The sequence below is a fragment of the Acomys minous genome (assembly GCF_964271855.1).
Source record: "Acomys minous genome assembly, chromosome: 3".
NCBI lineage: Eukaryota > Metazoa > Chordata > Mammalia > Rodentia > Muridae > Acomys > Acomys minous.
In genome coordinates, this window is record NC_140485.1 from 78,222,355 (window position 1) to 78,244,233 (window position 21,879).

Genomic DNA, 21,879 nt, shown 5'->3' on the forward strand with positions numbered 1-21,879 from the left:
GAGCCGGGGGGCTTCGCCCCGCCCACGCGCCGGAGGGGGCGGGCCCGCGACTCCTCCTTCCTGCGCCCACCCACCTTAGGAATGCCACATGGCCTGGGCCGGGGGCGGAGCGGTGGGGCTTGGGCTCCCGGAGTCAGCTCGAGGGCAGGAAGTGGCCCGCTCCTCCTTTCGCAGAGCGTTTCCGGAGCGCCTACTGTGTGCGCCTCGCTTGGGGGTAGGGGCGCCACCGGGGCACAAAGGGTGTGCCAGTCCCCGGACCTTTGTAAGTTCGTCTCCTCTTCTGAGTGCTTGCCCCGTGTGGTGATGGGGAAACTGAGGCCCAGTAGGTCCGGAGACTTAATTCCCAGGTGCTAAGGGACCTGTGGCTTTGGTTGAGGACAAGGCCACTTTGGCCTGGCGCAGAGGGTCGGCCAGGGGTGAGTACAGGCTGCGCCCCAGGAGCTTGGGTGAGGCGGGCAGCGCGCCGCTCTGTGGAGGTGTTTGCTGCTACTCGCTGGGCCCTGACTCTTTAACATCTCCCTGTGTCCTTTGGCCCAGGTGTCTCTGCTGATAGAGCCCGTGCCTTTCCGTTGGTGGCCAGCCCCAGATGGAGATGGAGGGTGAATCTAGGCGCCTACAGAGGTCCAGGCTTGTGTCTTTTTTCCCCTCAGCTTTTCCTTGTCTCCAAGTTCCCTGCCCCTGTGTCTTGTCTGTCTCTGGTTCTCTGCATTAGTAGCACAGAGGCCACTCCAGCGCACAGAGGCCATTTCTGGGTTTATGATCTGAGACTCTCCTGCTAGGACCAACAGCACTGCAACAGTCTGCTCTTTTTCCTTTTTCTCTTTTTGATTAGGTTTGGTTTTTCGGAGATGGGGTTTCTCTGTGTAGCCTTGGCTGTCCTGGACTCGCTTTGTAGACCAGGCTGGCCTGTAACTCATAGTGATCTGCCTGCCTCCGCCTCCCCAGTGCTGGGATTACAGGTCTGCAACACCACACCCTGCTTATTTTTTTTTCTCTCTTTTAATGCTATTACCATTATTTTACTGTCGAGCTTAGGTCATACTTAGAATGGTACACCTGCTTTAGTTACCCTGAAGTGACAGAGGCTGTAGTTGTCGTTGCTACATCAGGCTCAACTTTTTTTGTTTTTCATTGCACTTTAGTAAAAAAAAAAAAGAAAGAAAGAAAGAAAAAGAAAGAAAGAAAAGAAAACCAAAACTGGGAACAAAAGTTAAATTTTCCTCTCCAGAAAGCCCTAAGCCAGTCAGGATGCTGATTAAATGCCTCTTACGGTGTACCTGGGTTTTCTGGAAGCTCATCTTGCCAGAAAATGCTTTAAAACCAAGAGAGCCATGCTAGTTCCACCTAAAATACCACCAGTACCTAGTACCCTCCCTTTTACCGAGGGGAAACCATGGCCCAGGGAGGTGGTCACAGGCGATTTCTTAGCCAAGACCTCCTCCGTCAGTAGACCTCTGGGAGAAGAAAGGAGATGAGAGGACCTGGGTAAGAAAGGTAGGAACCTCCCAGGCCTTGACCACTGTGCAAGAATTAGGGACCACCATGTAGCTGAGGCCCGGTCAGGAGATAGAGGGGCAGCCAGGTGAGCCTGGAGCTGCGAAACAGTGCTGTAGGGAGTGAGCCACATCTTCTCTTTGGGGCAGGCACAGGCACATCCCACCAGCCGCAGTCTGCTAGGCCAGTGTTCCTAGGGCTGCTCAGATGAGTGTCCTGTCCCCTTGGCCTGCAGCAGAGGCAAGTGTGTGCTAGCTGACGAGCCTGGAGTCTCCCTAACCCTCTCCTGGAAGGATATAAGGTTGGGGTGACGGGGCCTAGCTCTGTGTCAGGGTTTCTCGTAAACATCCCCTAGCCTAAATATGCCATGAATTTGACAGTTGCCAGGTCAGTCTCCGCTGTAAATACAGATTAAGATGTGTGCATCTTTACATGAGGCATTTCCACTCCTGGGTTAATTTAAGTGCACCACGGAGCTAAAGCTTGTGTGAGATTACTTTTGACAGCGCTGCTCTGGAAAATCGGGACATGGAGGTGCCCTTTCCGGGGATCTGGGTGGTTATTGGCAACAATGGAACAATACAGTGGCGGAAATCCGAGCGAGCGCTCCAAGCCAGAGCGGGCTGCCATGAGTTTATTTTGAGCTGTAGTGTTGTGCTTGGGAGCAGCTTTGGCTAGACTTGTTGATAATTTTGACAAGAAAACCTTCTCCAACTGGGGGTGTTAGGTTTGTGACAAAGTCTCTCTGTTTACCCAGGCTGGTCTCAATCTCCTGAGCACAAGGATAGTCCTGTTTCGTATTCCCACATAGCACTACACACAGGAGTCACCGCGCCTGGTGGTATGCCGTTGCTGTTTTCTCTCTAGTTTTTTAAAAATGAGATTTGGAGGTCTTGTATGTCTCATCTGGACTCCTCGGGCTGAACTTCAGCTTCCTGAGTGCTCAGATTACATGTGTGCCCTGCTACACCTGGCACACGCCTTCTTCTCAAGCAAGTGTGACCGTGAAATCCAGGATTAGGGAGGGATACGGAGCCTGGATGCAGACATCTATTACTGTGGAAAGAAACCCTCCCTCCTTTCCCCCCACAGATCAAAGAAACTGCGCAGGGCCTGGTGACGCCCACCTTTAATCCCAGCACTTGGAAGCAGAGGCAGGCGGGTCTCTGTGAGCTTAAGGCCACCCTTGTCTACAGAGTGAGTTCCAGGCCAGCCAAAGCTACATTGTGAGACCTTATCTCAAAAGAGGAAAAAAATAAAAAGGCTACATGTAGGGGTGTGGTATAACTCTCGCCTTGAAAGCGCAAAGCCCTAGGCTCGGTACTCCATGCACTTCCATGAAACAAAAACAACCAAAAAAATAAATAAATAAATAAATAAAAAGAAAAAGGAACCCATTGACTTGGAGGTGTCCTTGACAGCATGTCAGTAATCCCAGCACTCCAGAGGTAAAGGCAGGAAAATCATGAGTTCAAGGTCAGCCTTAGCAATAGAGCAGCGGTTCTCAACCTTCCTAACGCTGTGACCCTCTGATACAGTTTCTCATGTTGTACTGGCCCCAACCATAAAATTGTTTTCATTCCTAGTTCATAACTGTGTTTGCTACTATTTTGAGCCTTTTTTTTTTTTTTTTTTTTTTTTGGTTTTTCGAGACAGGGTTTCTTTGTGTATGTAGCCTTGGCTGTCCTAGACTCACTTTGTAGACCAGGCTGGCCTCGAACTCACAGTGATCCGCCTACCTCTGCCTCCCAAGTGCTGGGATTAAAGGCGCATGCGCCACCTTGCAGGCCCTGTTTTGAGTCTTAATGTAAATGTGTGATAGGCAGGACATCTGAAATGCGAGCCCCCAAAGGCATCTCCACCCAGGGGCTTGAGAACTGCTGCTAAGTGGTGTGACCCTGTCTCAGATCAAAAGAAGACACAACAAAACAAAGCCAAGTAGAAGAACTGCCTTCTTCTTCCCTGGAAGGAGAGATCCCTTCCGATAACGAGTTAGGGGTCCTGACCTCTGCAGGAGAGGGGAAGTGGCTGCTGGTTCCTTAATTCTGTTCCCTGCTCCTTAGCTGAGACCTGCAGGTCTGAGAAGCTTGCCCAGGAGGCTCTGCTTTCTCCTTGCTGGTTTCTAGGGTGCTTGGTCACAGAGGTGCAAGTGAGTGTTAGAGGAATCCTATTGGAAAGGAAGAGAGTGGCGGACTGAAGGCGGGAGACAGACAGTCCCCTCCTGTGAAAAGGCACTGGGCAGCAGGATCCTCTTCTGAGAGTTTGGAAGAGCTTAGAGGTCAGGTGGGTGGAGGAGGAGCCACAGCAGGCCAGCCCTCAGGATGGAGATTGTGGCACATGAGAGATTCTTGTCTTCGCCTCCTATTAATTTCCACCTAGCTGCTTAAAAGCTGCACTGCCCTCTTGGTCAGCTGCATGTGGCTTAGCTTTCGTTTAGTTTTTGAGTTGTCAGTCATTTGCCTAACTTGTCTACCTCTGCCACTGTGTTGTGCTGGGGGAGAGCCCAGGGACCCCTGCATGCCAGCAAGTTTGCCCATCAAGCCACATGAAAGCCCATTTTTGTTTTTGTTTTTTAATTATTTATTTATCATATATACACAGTGTTTTACCTGTATATACACCAGAAGAGGGCACCAGATCTTGTTACAGATGGTTGTGAGCCACCATGTGGTTACTGGGAATTGAATTCAGGACCTTTAGAAGAGCAGGCAGTTCTCTCAACCTCTGAGCCATCTCTCCAGCCCCATGAAAGCCTGTTTATTAAAAACTATTTTATTTTATTTTATTGCATTATTATTTTTTTTTAATTATTATTTTTTTGTGTGTGGATGCATGCATGTAGGTGCATGAGGCGGTCAGACGGGAATGGACAGGACTCTGGAAATTGAACTCAAGCTGTCAAGCTCACTAACCCATCTTGTCGGACCCATATTTAATTTTTCTTTCTTTTTTGGTTTTTCAAGACAAGGTTTCTCTGTGTAGCCTTTGGCTGTTCTGGACTCACTTTGTAGACCAGGCTAGTCTCCAACTCACAGCAGTCCGCCTGCCTCTGCCTCCTAAGGGCTGGGATTAAAGGCGTACACTACCACGCCTGGTTTATCTTTTTTTTTTTTTTTTTAGACAGAATTTCACCTATATAGTTCTGGCTGGGCTTGGAACTTGACGTCTGGACTAAGCTGGTCTCTAACACACAGAGATCCATCTGCCTCTGCCCCTCCCAAGTGCTGGGATTAAAGGTGTGAGCCACTATGCCTAGCCCCCCTCCCAACTTTTAAAGGACTGCCTTGTTAGACTGGGGAGCCCATTGATTGAGCTACCCCAAGAATTCAGGCAGCAGTTCCATGCGGCAGGAACCGTGTGGCTCTGGAAGTTGGCATGACAACAGGTCAACCTTTTGTGAGTTTGCCAAACCCTTTGAACCTCGGGTTTTTTTCTTCTGTGGAGACAGCAGGCTTTGGAGAGTCAAAGCTACCTACAGCGGTCAAAGCCTTTGTGAGTAGCCTGTGCTCACAAGACAGCAGGTCAGAATTTCACAGTGTGTCAGTTTCACCTCTGGTGCCGAGTGTTAGTCTGTAACCACCAGATTGTTCATCTGTTTAAAGAGCTCCCAGCACTCGGGAGGCAGAGGCAGGCCGATATGTGTGAACTCAACTGGCCAGGACTACATAATAAAACCCTGTCTCCAAGAATAAGAAAGTTATGAGGGCTGGAGAGATGGCTCAGAGGTTAAGAGCACACTGACTGTTCTTCCAGAGGTCCTGAGTTCAATTCCCAGCAACCACATGGTGGCTCACAGCCATCTGTCATGTGATCTGGTTCATTCTTGTAGCCTGTAAATGTACATGCAGGCAGCACTGTATACGTAATAATAAATAAATCTTAAAAAAAAAAAAAGTTACGATGTTGAAAGGTGTCAGTGGATAAAGGCATTCACTTCCAAAGCTGGTGACCCACGCAGTACCAGGAGAGGACCAACTCACACATTGTCCTCTGACCTCCATGTGAGCGCGTGCACATGGACACACACACACACCTGTGCATGGTAATCCTAGAGGTTACTCACTTCCTTGGCATTCTGCCATTTAAGGCTTATGTATCTTTGAAAGTGTGTGTGTGTGTGTGTGTATACATGTGCCCAGTAACCCACAACTTAGGCAACATTTGGGGTTTATTTAACCTGCAGGAAAGGAACATCACTGAAAGTTGTATCTGGAAAGGCTTCTTAGCATCAGCTACCCCTTTGTTTAGACTTTGTAAAAAGGATTTTCTTTCTATGCCTCAAAGGCATATTTCAGTGAATTTGTATCATTGCACGTTAACTTGGAAGTATTGCAAGGGTGTGGTCAGACCTCGGTGGGGATGCTGCAGTCTCTTTCCTTCATGTCCTCTGGCTCCCAGACACAGATTAAGTACTGTCGTGGAGTGGTGTGCATTTCATTTGGGAGTAAAAACAGTTTTTCCGGTCAGGGTATAGCTCTGTGGGAAGAGTACTTGCCTTCCATGTGGAACACGTGGAAGGTTCTAGGTTCTGTTCTCAGCTTTGAAGGGGACCTAGGGACTGTTGAGGTGGATCAAAGAGCAGAAGCACCTGCTGCTGCCGCTCACGTGGTGGAGGCAGAGAACTGATGATGGCAAGTTTCTTCTGACCGCCATGAGTTGAAGCCCTCACCACACAGTGGGGAGCGAGTGCCTCCTCAATAACTTAAGTAAGTAAACGTTAAAGATGCGATTAAAAGGATTTAGTGAGGGGCTCAGTGGTTAAGAGGAATTGTCTCCTCTTCCGGAGGAGCCAGGTTCAACTCCTAGTGCCGAGGTCTAGGAGATCTAATGCTCTCTTTTGGCCTCTGTGGGCAGTGCTTGCACATGGTACACAGACATACATGCAAACAGAACACACAAACTAAATAGATCGTAAAAGAATTTTATTTATTTTGGGGCAGGGACTATGTAGCTCTGGTTGTTTGGAACACATTGTGTAGCTCAGGCTGGCCTGGAACTCATAGAGATCCACCTACCTTATTTATTATGTATACAGTGTTCTGCCTGCATGTGCACCTGCAGACCAGAAGAGGGCACCAGATCTCATTACAGATGCTTGTGAGCCACCATGTGAGTGTTAGGAACTGAACTCAGGACCTTTGGAAGAGCAGGCAGTGCCCTTAACCTCTGAGCCATCTCTCCAGCCCTGTCATTTGACTCTTAAACCTCTGAGCTGTCGGTCCCTGTTGTCCCTGCGGCATTCTACGTTTGTATTCATCAACCCCTGGGACCAAGGTCTCCAGCATGGCTGTGGATGTCAGCCGGGAAGAACAGGTTCCTGAATCAGGGGGATTTATATCAGAGCTCTCTCCTCTCTTTTTGGGGGTTAAGTGGGTGTTGTTTTTGAGACAGTGTCTAGCCTTGAAGTTACTATGTACTGAGGATGGCCCCAGTGCTGATCCTGCAGACTGCGTCATAGCTAATTGTTCTGATGCTGTTGTTTGTTTGCTTATTTATTATCTTTCTTGGTGGTGCTTGTGGTAGAAGTGAAGGCCTTGCACGCCACAGAGTATTTGCTGCACCATCAAACTCTGCCCCCAGACACCTCCATTTTGTTCCGTTTGGGGGGAGGGGGATGTTGGATTTTTGAGACAGGGTTTCTGCATTTTAGCCCTGGCAGTCCTGGACTCCCTTTGTAGACCAGGCTGGCCTCGAACTCACAGAGATCTGCCTGCCTCTGCCTCCCGAGTGCTGGGATTAAAGGCGTGCGCCAGCATGCCCGGCAAGGTGTGTGTCTTATTGTGACAGTTTCCAAAGTTTAATGTGCCTTTCCTTATGCTACTTCTGCACAAAGGCCAAAGAGGTGGGGAAGAGAAATGAGTGTTATGATTTTACAAAGATACATGAAAAGTTTAGAAATTTCCTTTTTTTTTTTTTTTTTCTGGTTTTGGTTTGTTTTTTTTTGGTTTTTTGAGACAGGGTTTCTCTGTGTAGTCTTGGCTGTCTTGGACTTGCTTTGTAGTCCAGGCTGGCCTCGAACTCATATCGATCCGCCTGCCTCTGCCTCCCGAGTGCTGGGATTAAAGGTGTGCGCCACCACGCCCGGCCCCCGATTTACTTATTTTTATTATGTATACAGTGCTCTAGCTGCACATATACCTGCAGGCCAGAAGAGGGCATCAGACCTCATTATAAATGGTTGTGAGCCACCATGTGTTGCTGGGAATTGAACTCAGGTCCTTCGGAAGAGCAGTCAATGCTCTCAGCCACTGAGCCATCTCTCCAGCCCTGCAGTTACTTTCATAAGCATTTCAAAATGAGTAACTAAAGCCAGACGTGGTGGCGCACGCCTTTAATCCCAGCACTTGGGAGGCAGAGGCAGGCGGATTGCTACGAGTTCGAGGCCAGCCTGGTCTACAAAGCGAGTCCAGGACAGCCAAGGCTACACAGAGAAACCCTGTCTTGAAAAACAAAACAAAACAAAAACAAAAACAAAATGAGTAACTGTCCTGTACATGACAAGCTGTTCTGGAGGAGTCTCAGGAACAGAGGCCAGATCACTATGTACAGGTTTCCTGTAAATCCTTTCCATTCCAAGGGACTATAAGTAAAAACTCTTTTTAAAAAAGAATATGAAAGTACTTGACTTAGAAGCTAATCTGTGGAAAGTTCTTCTAAATGTGAATTTATACAAATAAAAGTAGAAGAAGCAGAATTCTTTTTTTATTATTTAAACATTTAAAAATCGTCTCGCCTGGAGTGGTGGCACATCTTTAATTCCGGCATTCGGGAGGTACAGGTTACAGGGTCTCTGAGTTTGAAGCCAGAACACAGGACACATGCTGACCTGTTTCAGGATAGCCAGACTTATACAGAGAAACTTTGTCTCAAAATAAAAACAAAAAAACCAAAGATTCTGGGCTGGACCTGGTGCGGCTGTGTGTGCCTGGAATCCCAGCACGTGGGAGGCATAAACAGGCAGATTGCTGTGAGTTCCAGGACAGCCAGGGCTATTACACAGAGAAACCCAATCTTGAAAAACAAAAACAAAAAAACAAAAGGTTCTTGGATCAGATGTCATGTGACATCTGCCTGTCTTCACCTCCCAAGGGCTAGGATTACAGGCAGCGACAGCATATCCACTTAGGACTGTTTAAAATGATTTATTGTATTTATTTTATGCATATGGTTATATTGCCTGCAAGTATGTCTGTGTACCGTTTGCATGCAGTGCCCATGGAGACCAGGAGAGGGTGTCAGATTCTCTGGAAGTGGAGTTTGAGACCGCATTATATGAGCCACCATGTGGGTTCTTGGCATCCTGAATTCTCTGTTCTAACTACAGAACAGTCTCTCCAGCCCTAGGACTTAAGTCTAACACAATAATGACTAAAATGCAAAAGTTTTCTTCTCTCAAGAAAATAGTTATATAACACATGAAATTACAAACAGTAGAAGACAACTTTATCGTAATTTTCTCCATACAACATGATATTATAAAACCATCATTATAAGAAGTTGGTTAAGCCTGGGGTGATGGTGCGCACCTGTAACCCCAGCACTCCGGGAGGCAGAGGCAGGAGGAAATTCGTGAGTTTCAGGCCAGCCTGGTCTACAAAGTGAGTCTAAAATAGCCAAGGCAACACAGAGAAACCCTGTCTCGAAATACACCCCCTGGGGGGGTGTTGGTTAAAAGTGTGTTCAGTTGTGGGGCTGAGAGAGTTTTCTTTCTTTTTTTTTTTTTTAAGATTTATTATTATGTATACAGTGTTCTGACTGTATGCATACCTGCACACCAGAAGAGGGCATCAGCTCTCATTATAGATGGTTGTGAGCCATCATGTGGTTGCTAGGAATTGAACTCAGGACTTTTTGGAAGAGCAGCCAGTGCTCTTAAACTCTGAACCATCGTTCCAACCCTTAAGATTATTTTACTTGTTGTTTTTCCAGCTTTTTTTCTCACTATGTGGACCTGGATGACCTGTACCCCTGTGTAGGCCAGGCTGGCCTCGAATTTAAGGCATTCCTCCTGTCTCTGCCTCCCAAGTGCTGGGAGCTGCTGGAGCTGTTCAGTGGAGCCTGTGCTATCCCTGACCTCAGTCTGTAGTTGGGGATGGCCTTGAACTGCTGCTTGCCGCCATGCCTGGCTTTATTTATGAGGCACTGGAGATTGAGTGCAGGGCTTTGCGTATTCTTGACTCAGCTACAATCCCAGCCCTAGCTGTTTTGAATTTTGAGACAGGGTCTTACTAAGTTGCTCAGGCTAGCTTGACATCCATCTACTCTGTATCCCAGGCAGTCTTCTTTCTGAATGTTGTAAACTGCTATTTCTTCTAGATAGATTGACCTATCATCAGTGTCTCTAACTATTGGGGAAAGGTGGTATTTAAACAGACTGGGAGTGCCTTGGGGAGCTGTGCTAAAGCTGCATGCTGTGACCTTTGAATTGTTGACCTTTGGATTGTCTACCGCTGACAGAAGCAAGGAAGTTCTGACAGGAACTATTGAGAGGAATGTATTCTTTTCAGCCTGGGGGCGGGGGCAGCTAAGGAAGGGAGTTTGTAACAAGAGCTTGTGGGGTTTTTGGTTTTTTTTGTTTTGTTTTGGTTTTTGGTTTTGGTTTTGTTTTTGGTTTTGTTTTTGGTTTTGTTTTGCTATATAAGCTGTGCTTGCTTAAATAAAGTTGAGCCTTGATTGGGTCTTGTCTCGGCTCTATTCTTCATGTCTCTGTCCCCCTCAATCCCCACTCCCTCTTTCAGAGACTGTTTGACTTGCCCTGCAAGGTGGGACATGTGGCGCCTGAACAGGGACCGGGAAACAAGGGATTAAGTGACGGATGCTGCTTTGGACAGTGCTCTTGAAGTAAAAATAGAAGTTTCACCAAAGTTGCCTGCTTTGTGGAGAAACGGTAAGGTAAGGTGAGCAGCGAAAACAGAATAAGCAGTAAAGATTCATTCAGACAGACATTAGAACGTATGCTTAAAACATGAGGAGTAATGGTAAAAACCGAAAAATTGGTGAAGTTTTTAGATTTTTGTCAGTGAAGTATGTTCATGGTTTCTTGAGGAAGTAATTTAGGGATGTGGGATAAAGTTGGTGAAAGATTGCAGGGTCACTATATTACAAATGGACCTGAAGAGACACCTGCCATGGCTTTTTCACTTTGGGCTTTGATCGGGTGTTCTTGACCTCTGACATGAAAGTGACAGAATAAGAGATTTAATATCCCAAGCTGAAGAGGTCTTGGGAGAAGTGAGGGAATCCAGAACTAATAATGAAGAAGAGAAGGGGGGGGGGGAAGAGGCTCCTTGCTATCATGAGCCTAACTGGCGGCCTCTGCCTATGGTGCCTCCACCTTTTTCTGTGGCTCAACAGGACCCTAATGAAGAACTTTGAGGACAGGTTCAAACCCTGGAAGAAAGGGTTAGCTTAGCTAAAAAAAAGCCAGACAACTAGAGAAAGAATTAGAAAGAATAAAAAGTTGTGATGATGGTGAGAAAAATCCTTGGGGACAAAAAGGAAAGGATTCCAATTTCATACGAAACAGTCCTCAGGGTGTGTCTCCATTAGAGACTGCCATACGGACAGCTAGAGATACAGGACAGGAGATGGATGGTGAGGTCGCTTTTCCGGTTGTGGCCATTAGAGACTGCCATACAGAGAGACAGAGATACAGGACAGGAGATGGATGGTCAGGTCGCTTTTCCGGTTGTAGAGACATTAGATCCTCAGGGCAGTATGCCCCTATAGAATGGAAACAAATCAGAGAATTAAAGACTGCTTGTGCTCAGTATGGGCCTGGACCTCCATTTACCACAGCAATGGTTGATGCACTCGTGGATACTAATCTCACTCCTGCTCATTAGAAAACCTTTAGTAAACCATGTTTAAGCAAAGAAGATTGATTATTTGTTGTGGAGAGAAGACTTTATGGATGCTGTAAAAAGGATTGCAGAACTTAATGCTCAACCAGGGAATCCTCAATGGAATTTTAACATGTTAGCAGGAGAAGGGCCATCTGAGGGTAACATAATCTGTTAAAATTAAACGTATATCTCTTCGGCCTAGGAAGCCAGTAACTGACGCAAAGACACTGAAACGTAATTCAAAGCTGCAAACACTACACTTTTTGGAGGGCAATCGGTAATCCCCAACAAGGTAAGATTCTATTTATTTCATCAAAAATCTGTCCTAATATACTTGCATCTGAATCAGTCAATAAGATATCATCCATATAATGGTAAATTATGGATTGAGGAAATTTCTTGTGAATTATCTCAAATGGCTGTTGTACAAAATATTGACACAAGGCAGGACTGTTTAACATTCCTTGTGGCAAAACTTCCCAATGATATCTCTTTATTGGGCAGCTTCTATTAAAAGTAGGTACTGAAAAGGCAAATCTCTATCATGTTCATGTAAAGAAATCATGAAAAAGCAATCTTTTAGGTCAATCACTGTGATAGGCTATTCCTTAGGTAATAAGGAAGGCAGTGGGATTCCGGATTGTGAAGTTTCTTTTTGATGACAAATACAGAAGAATTCCAAGGGCTGTTGCTCTCTTCTATATGTTGAGCCTCCAGTTGCTCTTGGACTAGCTTTTTTAGTGCCTGTAATTTTTCATTAGTCATAGACCATCGTTCAAAAAAATAGGTTGGGTCAGACAACCACTTTAGTGGCAAGGTTGTAGGTGTTTTATCAACAGTGGTTTCCTAATATAATTCAGAAGAGTTGGCCCCTGTTATATCTTGTTTATGGACAATGTGGACAGACTGTAACTGTCTTTGATAACCCCTTTTTATACTTTTAATTTTTTTTTATCAGGAGTATCACCTGTTTTCTGGCTTGTTTCTGAAAATGGAGGGATGTTAACCTGGGTCTTCAATTGTTGTAACAGATCTTTTCCCCATAAGTTTATGGCTATATCAGCCACGGATGGCCTTAATTTTCCTGTTTATCCCTCTGGCCCTGTGCATTTAAGCCATCTGATGCTTTGTTTTATTTGAGATAATGTTCCAATCCCTAGGAACTGTGTAGATACCCTTTGAAGTGACCAAATTGGATGCCAGGAATCTTGGGGAAAGTATAGTGACATCTGCGTCAGTATCTAGTAATTCCTCAATCTCAATGTCATCTAATTGTAATTTTAATTTTGATCTCTTATCATTAATGGTAGTTTGCCAAAATATTTGTTTTTTAGTATCTTCAGTACATTTTATCTCTAAGAGCAGTTTTGTCTCCATTAAATGGGTTTTCTAAGCCTTCAGTAGCAAAACTATTTGTTTTGTTAGACCTTGAATTTTCTTGCTGTCCTTTAGAATAATCCCTTTTTGGTGAACAGGAAACAAATGACTCATGTTTTTTGTTGGGACTTGTGCTTAGCCCCTTAGTCAGTTTTCCAAAATTAGGGAATTGCCTTGGGTATTCTTGGGTGACCTACATTCATGAGCCATATGACCATTTCTTCCACATCTTTTACATTTTATAGGAAATATTTTCCCTGAGTTATTACCATTGTAGGATAATTTATCTTTAGAAATGGTTTGTTCATTATGATTTGAATTTTTACAGTCACAGCAGTGAGCATTTTGTGTTTTGATGTCTCCTATAGTTTTTTGTCCATTATAACTGAATGACGAGTATTTACTTCTGTCTGAAGTCATTTTAATCCACACATAAAGAAGTGCAGTACTTGCCCTCAATGGTCTAATAGCTTCTTTGCATGCAACATTAGCATTTTTTAAACCTAGAGATGAAAGTAGAATTTCTCTAGTGTTTGGGTCTGCTATGGTTCTATTCAGAGCTTTGGTTATTCTCTGTAAAAAGTCAGTGAAAGATTCATATGAACCTTGGGTTATTTTTGTAAATAATTCCGTTTGTCCCTGCTCCCAAGAATTCATGGCTATTGTTTGGCATTGATCTAATACATTATCATCAAGGGCAACCTGTACTGCTAATTCAGAATATGGGCCTTCACCTAACAACTGATCCTTGACAATATCAACGCCTCTAGTCCTATTGCACTGCTCCACTAGTGAGGCCTCATCTTTCCACCATGCCAGCCATTGTAATTGGGGACCCGGCTCTAAGATGGCAGTCATCAGATCTCTCCAGTCTTTTGGAATTATGTGATTCCATGTGGCCCAGTTATTAATTATCTGTTTGGCATACAGTGAGTGTAAACTATAACTCCTTATTGCCTCCTTAAACCTTCTTAATTCTTGTGCCTCTATAGGTTGCCATTCAAAACCCTGATAACCTTGTGGATTTTCCACATCTGGTAGTTCCCTTATGATGGCTGGGTAAATCATTTTTGTTTTTTAAAGAAATATTGACTACCTTATAGTCTTGTTACAGAGTTGTATTGTATAGTCTGGCCTTCTTTCTTCAGTTTCTATCTCTGTATTATTATTATTAGTTATAAGCTTTTCTAACTTCTCTTCTAAGGTTTATTTCCAAATTTCATATATTTCATTTTGCTTTATTTTCCATACCCTAGTATTTTTCCTCAGTCCAATCTATAATTTTTTTCTAAAGCATTTTCCTCTCTCTCAGTGTTATTATTCTTAGTTATAAGCCCTTCTAACTTGTCTTCTAAGATTTGTTTTCAAATTTCATATTTTTCATTTTGCTTTGTCTCCCATACCCTAGCATTTTCCTCAGTCCAATCTATAAATTTTTGCAATTTTTCTCTAAAGCCTTTTCTTTTGAAGAATTATAGAAAGCTAGAATGATTAAAATAAAAATAGTAGTAATAATCAGTATCATGTTTTCTCTCTCTCCTATTTGTATCACAGCATCATTTAAAAGAACATTAACAAAGCCGAAAAACTATGTATTATTGTGTCCTTATTCTTTAAACCACTAAGTTATAACAAAGTCTCTACTTTATTATTTAGGTTTTCTCTTTGGGAGCTATCCTCCCCACCACCACCAAACTATAACAACATATCCTTTTTCTTTTCTTTTTTTGGGGGGTTTTGTTTGTTTGTTTTTGTTTTTCGAGACAGGGTCTCTTTGTAGCCTTGGCTGTCCTGGACTCACTTTGTAGACCAGGCTGACCTCGAACTCACAGCGATCCGCCCGCCTCTGCCTCCCGAGTGCTGGGATTAAAGGCGTGCGCCACCATGCCCGGCTAAGACCAGGTTTCTTTGTGTAACCTTAGCTGTCCTGGACTCACTTTGTAGACCAGGCTGGCCTCGAACTCACAGCGATCCACCTGCCTCTGCCTCCCGAGTGCTGGGATTAAAGGCATGTGCCACCATGCCCAGCCAACATATCCTTTTTCAAGGATGTGGATACACTAAATTCATTGAGCACCAATTTGTTAACAATTAAACATATCTGTTCAGCCTACGAAGCCAAGAATTGGCACAAAGAGACTGAAACGAAATTCAAAGCAGCAAGCACTACACCCGGCAGAACTAAAATAAGCTACTCTAATCCCCATAACCTACATATATCCCAAGTACTTGCCAGTCTGGTACTTCCCAGGCCACTTTCTTTTCCAATTCTCCATCAACTGTCACATGTCCACTCTGTCAACTTCCAGCTCCTCCCCCTCTTGAGGACGTCTCGCCTTCCACTTCCTGTCCTTCTGCCCAGCATCGCTCAACATCGCTTTATTGACAGTTGTTACATCCACTCAAGACGTTGCTGCACAGTCATCAAATTAACTATCCTCCTGGAGTGCATGCACAAGTTGCTGTGCCTACTCGAGGAACATGGAACAAACTGCGTGGTAAAGGAGATCTGAGCATTAGCTTATCCAGCGTTAAAGCAGGGCCCTGGTGAGCCATATGAGGAGTTTGTGGATAGGCTGCTTCAAGCAACAGAGAGAATTTTTGGCGATCCTCAAAATGTAAGTCCTTTTGCGAAACCATTAGCCTTTGAAAATGCCGGTGCTCCTTGTCGTGCTGCGGCTAGGCCCTACAGAATTAAAAATCATTTGACAGGATATATTAAATTGTGTGCTGATATTGGCCCATCCTACAATCAAGGGTTGGCTATGGCTGCAGGTTTACAAAGAATGACAGTACAGTCTATGCTCGCTCACCAAGTGAAAGGATGGCTAGGATGTTTTGGGTGTGGTCGGCAAGGTCAATAATTTAAAAGTTGTCCACACATCTTTAGAGACAACAGTAAAGGGGGTAATGGGGCTGGAGAGGTGGCTCAGTGGTTAAGAACACTGCCTGCTCTTCCAAAGGACCTAGGTTCAATTCCCAGCACCCACCATGGCAGTTCACAACTGTCTATAACTCCAAGATCTGACACCCTCACACTAATGTACATAGATTAAAGTTAAATAAAATATTTTAAAAAATAAATAAATAAAGGGGGTAATAAAACTACCCCTGGAGTTTGCTCTCGTTGCAAGCGGGGTAAGCATTGGGTTAATAAGTGCAAATCTCTGGGGCTGGAGAGATGGCTCAGTGGTTAAGAGCACCTGCCTGCTCTTCCAGAGGTCCTGAGTTCAATCCCAGCAACCACATGGTGGCTCACAACCATCTATAATGTGATCTAACACCCTCTTCTGCAGATAAAGCACTCATATGCAATAAATAAAATAAATAAATCTTTAAAAAAAAAATAAGTGCAAATCTCGAACTGGAGCTCAAGGACAGCCTTTGCCTAAGCAGCAGGGAAACAGGAGTCTGGGCCAGCCCCAGGCCCCCCAAGAACCCAAAACAAGTTTATGAGGCCATGAAATTTGTTCCTCAGAGCCCCGCAAATACATTTTACAACCTGTCAGAGCAACCCCAGGAAGCACAGAATTGGACCATAATCCCTCCACCCACACAGTTTTAACCCCTGAAATGGGAATGCAAGCCTTACCTACTGGAGTTTATGAATCATAACCCTCTAGGGATGATGGGACTAATTGTAGGAAGAAGCTACCGTATTATGAGAATATTACATGTAGCACCAGGTGTTGTTGACTCTGATCGTACTGGAGAAATAAAAATTATGACTAGCTCACCTACTGGCATTTCTGTAACTCAGCCTCAATAGCGCACAGCTCATTTAATGTTGATTGCAATGCCTTAACTACCTAACAAAGCTGCCAGGAGGCACAGAGGAAATCAAGGTTTGAGGTCTTTTTATGTTTATTGGATGCAACCAATAGGTAAAGAACGCCCTCAGTTAAAGCATTTTCTAAATGGAAAAGCATTTTTGGGGCCTTATGGACACGGGGGCAGATGCCACTATTATTTCTGGACAGTATTGGCCTGCTCTTTGGCCTAAAAAAACATACCATTACCAGCCTAAGAGGAATCGGTCAGTCTCAAAACCCTGATCAGAGTGATGATCTGTTCACCTGAAAAGATTTAGGAGGGAATCAAGGTAGTGCGTGCCATACATTGTGGAAGGATTGCCAGTAAATCTATGGGGAAGGGACATCTTGGAACAAATAGGGATTCTGATGTGTAGTCCAAATGAAGTAGTTATGCAACAAATGCTGCAGCAAGGCTATCTGCCAGGAGAATGGTTAGGAAAGCATGAAACAGGTATTGTTCACCCTGTCCAAGCTAGGGGAAATTTAGGGACTACAAGTTTTTCCTAGGAGTTGTTGACGACCCTGCAGCACCATGCTGATGGTATAATCTACAAATTGGATGAACCTGTATGGGTGGATCAGTGGCCCCTTACTACTGAAAAGACTCAAGGTCAAGGAAATGAAGGTTGTTACAAGATTTAAGAAAAGTTAATAAAACTATGCAACTTATGGGAGCACTGCAGCCAGGATTACCCTTTGCTGTAGCTGTTTTCAAGAATAATATCAAAATTATTATAGACCTTAAGGATTGTTTTTTTCACTATCGCCTTACATCCAAAGGATTGACCTCTCTTTCCTTTTATTGTACCTTCTGTAATTTTTTTAAAGCTACCATATGGTTGCTAAGAATTAAACTCAGGACCTTTGGAAGAGCAGCCAGTGCTCTTAACTGGCTCTGAGCCAGCTCTCCAGCCCTCTTCTGTGAATTTTAAAGAACCAATGAAAAGATAGCATTGGCAGGTTCTGCCTCAAGGAATGGCCAACAGTCCTACCCTATGTCAAAAGTTTGTAGCCACAGTTCTACAAAGAGTTAGAGAAAAATATACTAATTTGTATATTATTCATTATATAGATGATATACTTATTGCTGGGAAGGATGGAAAACAAGTACTTTTATGTTCTGCTTTTATGGAGACTCAATTATCTCTGTCTGGTCTGCAGGTAGCTCCCCCAAAAGTTCAAAAAGTGCAACCATATTTGCATTTGGATTTTCAGCTTTTTCCTTCTCATATCAAATACCAAGAGATCACATTGAGAGTGGATCAGTTAAAGAGTTTAAATGATTTTCAGAAATTACTCAGTGATATAAATTGGTTAAGTCCTTATTTAAAGTTGACAACTGGAGATTTGTAGCCTTTATTTGAACTTTTACAAGGAGACTCCTCTCCAAATTCGCCCCAAATTACAGTTGAAGCTAGAAAAGCCATGACGTCAGTAGAAGAGGCTATTTCCCATCAAACCATAACCTATGTAGATTATGACAGGCCTTTGGAGTGTATTATTTTAGCCACTCATATAGAACCTACTGCAGTATTTTGGCAAGAGGCTCCTCTTATGTGGGAAAATTTTCCATCTTCTCCCAATAAAGTAATATTATCATATTATTTGGCTATTACAAAATTGATTCATATACGTCGATTACAAGGAAGAAAATATTTTTACAAGGAACCTAATTTTATTATTCAGCATTGCCCCGGCCAGCGGGGGTTCGACTAACACTTGGGAGGAGAATTTTCCTGTATAGGGACAGAACACAAGACACGAAGAAGGAGAGCAAGTCATTGATCAAGCTCTCAAATTTTATTTTTCAGATAGAAGGTTTTATAAGGCATGGGGCAGGGAAGCATATTGCTATGGCAACCCAGCTGCAGGCTATTTCAAGACACGAGGAATTCCAAGCAGGTCACAACGTTCTACCACACTGAATATTTTGCTATCTTTATCTAATCTGACTGCTAAACTACAACAGTGGCTCCATCTAAATCTTATCTTTAGCCTAACTGCCGAACCATGACAGGGTCAGCTGGTTTCTGGTAAATGACAGACTGCTGGAGAGATAGAAACCTAGGCTCTGACAAGATGGCTGAACATTGGCCATATGGCCTACCATCCCCAACTAGCGATATTCTAAGAAACAACAGGATTGGCTGTTTGCTAATACTGTTGACTGGCCATTAGCCTGTGCCCACGTCTGTGGGAATATTGATAATCTTTATCCCTCTAACTCGTTTCTACACTTTTTGAAAAGACATCCACTTATTTTTCCAAAAATAACTCAATTCCAACCTGTAGCAGATGGCTTATTGATTTTTACTAATGGATCTTCTTTTTTGTTTGTTTGTTTGTTTGTTTGTTTTTCGATACAGGGTTTCTCTGTGTAGCCTTGGCTGGCCTGGACCTGCTTTGTAGGCCAGGCTGGCCTCGAACTCACAGCGATCCACCTGCCTCTGCCTCCCGAGTGCTGGGATTAAAGGCGTGTGCCACCACGCCCGGCTCTGATGGATCTTCTAATGGAAAAGCTAGTTATATAGTTGAGAGACAGGCATATTATTTCTGTTTCTGCTAAGTGTGCTCAAATTGCAGAACTACAAGTGGTAGCTGCTGTTTTTCAGCATTATAACTCTTGTCCTTTTAATTTATATTCGCATAGTGCTTATGTAGCAGAGGCTATTCCTCAGTTAGAAACTACAGGACACATCCAACCCAATCATGGACTACTTGATTATTTTCACAAATCCAAACGGCTATTCAAAAGAGAAAACATCTTTTTTTTTTTTATAAGACATTTAGGAGCTCATACTGAGTTACCTGGACCTTTGGCTACAGGTAATGGTTGGCAGATGCAGCTACTAGAAATTTGATACACCTTACAAATGTAGAAAAAGCTCAAAAAAACCCCATGATTTACATCATGTTAATAGCCAAAGCCTAAGACTTCAATATGGGATTATTAACGTGCTGGGTCTCTTGGGCCGCCAGGTAGGTCTGGAACAGGAGGGGACTCGGGCCTGCCATTTCCTCTCCCTGGGGCCTGACCGTAATGGTGAGTGTCGATGACCCAGCCTCCTCCCACGACACCCAGAGTAAAAATACACTGAGTTGGGAGTCTCGTCAGAGTCTCTTAATTTTATTATGGTGGGTTTTTCTTACAAGACGTATAGGGAGTGGGCGGGGTATACTGTGGGACCAATCATTTCGTGTTACTTGGCTGTTGGTAGGCAGGGCTTGCACCAGGATGTGTCCGGTTGGGCCATGCTGAGTCATTCTTACGTGGAAGTATTTACCAGAGACTGTTGTTGAAACTCGAGCCAGGCTCGGTTCTGTCCTCAAGGCCTCTGAGGGCTGACAGATTCGGCCGTGGGGTCCAACACTAAAAGAACAAGCTGGAGATACAGTAAAGACATACCTCACCTGTCCCCAGTTTTAACCTGTACCACATTTCAGAGTTAATCCCAAAGGGCTAATACCTCATCAACTTTGGAAAATGGATGTTACACATATACCTGAATTTGAAAAGTTATAACATGTTCGTGTTTCCATAGATACCTATTATGGGTATATACTTGGTTCTCTCCAGCCTGGGGAAGCTACAGAATATGTTATTGGCCATTGTTGGCCTGATTTTTCTTAGATTGGTGTGCCTAAGGCTATTGAGACGGATAATGGTTCAGGGTATGTTAGCAAAGCTTTTCAAAAAATCTGTGACTTTTTTTCTATAAAGCATATCACAGGTGTTCCTTATAATCCTCAAGGACAAGCAATGGTGGCACAAGCTCACTCTACCATAAAAACTATTCACAAAAAGTAAGGAAGGTGGAGCTATATCCCCGATCACCTAAAAATGCTTTGAGTCATGTTCTCTTTACTTTAAATTCTTTATTACTTTATGCCAAAAGGGAATTCTGCAGCTGATTGGCTCTGGCATAGGAATCCTCAGTCATCCTTCGCTAGAGTGACATAGAAGGATCCTTTAACTGGACAGTGGAATGGACCCAACTCAGTATTAATACGGGGTTGAGGCTCTTTCTGTATTTCCTCACAGGAACATGATGCTGCATGCTGGCTACCCAAGAGGCTTGTGCATCTAGAGGATGCTGGCATGGATGAGTCTGATGATGATCATGATGTTGGAAGCGAAGGTTTATTGGATGTATGTTTCTGGTCCTCCTTTTCTTCAACCTGTTTCCTGGGATAACATAGAAGTCTTGGTGTCTGTCAACAACACTCATCTGCTTAATTTCCCTGTATATGAACGGAAAGGAGAATTCAAGTGTTCCAGTACCTGTGAGGCATCCTCCTTGAGGACCCTGAGAATGTACCAACCTGACTGTACTGTGCCTTGCAGAGTCTTCTGTGGAATATTTCTCTTCTGGAAGCCTCATACAGGAGTGCTGCAAGCCGTACGAGTCCTTTTCACCCTAATTGCTAGAGTCAGCTTTATCTGCAGGACTGTGGAGAACTGAAAAAGGACTGGCCATGCCTTGTGTTGATGCTCCTTATGTGCTGTCGAGTGGTAAAAAATGTTATTATTCTTGTACTTACTATTGCTTCTGCTGTTGCTTTAACTCAAAACTGTACAGACTGCTAATTATTACATTAATGACTTAACAAAAAATGTCTCATGTACTTTAGGAAGAGGTTAAGTGGTTTGAGACAATTGAGCAGGTGCCATGCTGGATTTCTCTGGATTTGTGTTACTCCTTATGAGTATAAATGTGGTTAGATTTAGTTGCATTTGCATTCAACATCATCTTTGTGGAATTAGCAGGATTCTGCGATATGGATTATCCTTGGCGGGGATGGCGGGGCTTGAAATTATAGCCTGTGCCTTCCTTCCTTGCCTGACACAGTTCATGCCTCAGCGATTGCAGCTGATACAAGCACAAGTGCATGGTACAGAGCTGAAACAGTCCCCTAACCCTGTGTGACATGAATGCAGCCAAAGACGGGTAAGAGTGACTAGAAATCCCTATCAACCTAAGACAGAGACCCATGAAAATTGTATCCGCGACCTTGATGCCAGGTAAGAAGGTTTTTTTTTGTTTGTTTTTTTGTTTGTTTGTTTGTTTGTTTTTTTTAGTTTACCAACCTAAGACAGACGCTTCATAAAAATGTAAGGAAGGGTGATTTGTGGGGGGCTGTACTCAAGCTGCATGCTGTAACTTTTGAGTTGTTGACCTTTGCTAGATGAGGTCGCTGTGCTTAGGCTGCATGCTGTGTCCTTTGAGTTGTTGATCTTTGGATTGTCTACCACTGAGAGGAACAAGGAAGTTCTGACAGGAACTATTCAGAGGAATGTATTCTTTTCAACCTGCCTGGGGGGCTAGGGAAGTGTGTTTTTAACAAGA

The 21,879-nt window shown here is 44.0% G+C and overlaps 1 long non-coding RNA gene across 1 annotated transcript; it reads left to right on the plus strand.

Moving 5' to 3' along the window:
* Nucleotides 1-133: 133 nt before the first annotated feature.
* On the plus strand, nucleotides 134-21,578 carry LOC311594189. Its single transcript, XR_014777983.1, has 5 exons — nucleotides 134-266; nucleotides 10,235-10,386; nucleotides 11,542-11,631; nucleotides 20,574-20,681; nucleotides 20,877-21,578. It is a non-coding gene; the product is annotated as an uncharacterized lncRNA (long non-coding RNA).
* The last annotated feature ends 301 nt before the right edge of the window (nucleotides 21,579-21,879 follow it).